The 2140-nt window shown below is 30.2% G+C and overlaps 1 pseudogene; it reads right to left on the bottom strand.

Moving 5' to 3' along the window:
- Positions 1 to 525: 525 nt before the first annotated feature.
- Positions 526 to 642, bottom strand: LOC145277113 (5S ribosomal RNA; annotated as a pseudogene).
- Positions 643 to 2140: the final 1498 nt, after the last annotated feature.

Below are 2140 nucleotides of genomic sequence, written 5' to 3'. Positions count from 1 at the left end.
AACACCTCCTCGAGGAGGCGTTACACACACATATATATATATATATATATATATATATATATATATATATACGAAATGAAATACTAGTGCTTGTAGCTATTTAATAATTCATAGTAAATAATTATGTCAGCCCCTTTAAGAAACTCGTTTTATTTCAATTTAAATTAAAACTCGGTCAATTTAGCTCTCATACACAGGTCATCATAAAATGATCAGATCACTCTGACAGACATTAAAAAGTATTCAAAAAATAAATGTTTAAATTTCAACAATATTTCTCGCGGGTAACGGTACCCGAATGGATTAGGTATTTGCTAATGACGCAAGAGATGGTGTCTGTTGTCGAGTTCAAAGTTATCGACTGGTGTTACTCGTGACACCTTCACTGATGATTCCCGAAAGGCTGAAACAATAGTGTCTGTGGGTATTTAATAATTATTATAGTAAATGATTATATATATATATGTATATATATATATATATATATATATATATATATATATACATGCCGAGATAAGCGGAGAGCATATACAGCGCTTAGAATTCCCATATGGTCACCCATCTGGTACAACCCATGCTCAACGTTGCTTAACTTCAGTGGTCTGACGAGAACCGGTGTGTCAACGTGATTATGCCGTACATTGTTTCCAGTCGTCCTGAACATACATTCACTTGCTACTGGTATTTAACAATATCGGTTCAGGAGAGGTGTGGTTGGAGATTGTACACCTCCTGCCACAAAAATTTCACGCGCAGGCACGCCTTCGTGGGTATTCATAGTCTGTCAAAGACTGAAGGAGTCAGTATATATATATATATATATATATATATATATATATATATATATATATATATATATATATATATCCGTTATTTGTTCGCACAATCCAAAGCGATTTAAGTAAACCGCAAAAAGAACATACAAACAAATAGAAATAGATTGAGCAAATCTGTCAAAAATGAATTAAAGGTAAATATTTGTTCAACAAGTGGCAATATTTTTTTTTTAATATTCGAAATCAAACATTATAAATTGGAACTCTTTGGCGCAATTTTAGGAGATATTAATGCAAATAGATGTAGATCATTTGCACAACAACGAGAAAAAATTTTTCATAAAAATATAAAAATATAAACGATGGGGATTTGAACGGTGGGGAAACAGGAGGACGTAAGACAGAATTCTGTCAGATTTCCTCATATTCAGTTATAACATGACAAAATATACAAAAAATTATCCAAATATCTAATATTTCAAATATGCATTAACATTTATTCTATACACCTGAGACACTAATTAATCCAAAATATCTGAATTTAAATTTCTTTCTCAAGGCCCCTTAAGATGAATATTCCATTTTAGTTATCATTATAATGCTCTATTCCTCCCTCCAACACCACTACCTCTCTTTCTCATATATATATATATATATATATATATATATATATATATATATATATATATATATTCCTGCAACCTAAAAATCAAATTCCGTCGGTTTTACGTAGTGTAAAATAAATATCGTTTATATCCAATTTAAAACCTAATTCTTTCTTCTTTACTATAGATTAAAAATTACGGTGAATTTATTTCATTGTACTAGTTATTAGATGTATTTTTATTATAAGTGTCGAACATTACTGTAACACACGCACACACACACAGACACAGACACGCACACAGACAAACACACACACACCCACACACCCACACACACACACATATATATATATATATATATATATAAATTACAATAAGTGTACCAAGGTAATCAAAATGGTAAACTTAAAATATATTATAAATATTAAAGAGTTAATATTTACAAGTAAAATAAACTCAGCCAGATGTAAAAGCTCAATAAAACCGAAAAGGAAATAGAGCTTATAATATGAACAAATGATTAAAAAAACATGTTAAAATCATCTTGAAAAAGAGTTAAAACATATTTAATTTTAAAAAAGGAAGCACAAGATATGTGGATAGTCCTTAATCCGCGGAGTTTCGAAGAAATACTCTCCTTCTCATCAGAGGGCAGGAATTAGCAAAATGCAGGATCGGATTTTGCATATAAAAGTATTTAATGAAACTACAAGTAAGTCACAGATCTTACTTGGTTAAAAAAGGGTGAGGTAAGGGGAA

This window comes from Euprymna scolopes, chromosome 5, assembly GCF_053919585.1.
Source record: "Euprymna scolopes isolate OS-2025 chromosome 5, ASM5391958v1, whole genome shotgun sequence".
NCBI classification, from domain to species: Eukaryota; Metazoa; Mollusca; class Cephalopoda; order Sepiida; family Sepiolidae; genus Euprymna; species Euprymna scolopes.
This window is presented reverse-complemented; position numbering and strand designations above follow the sequence as displayed.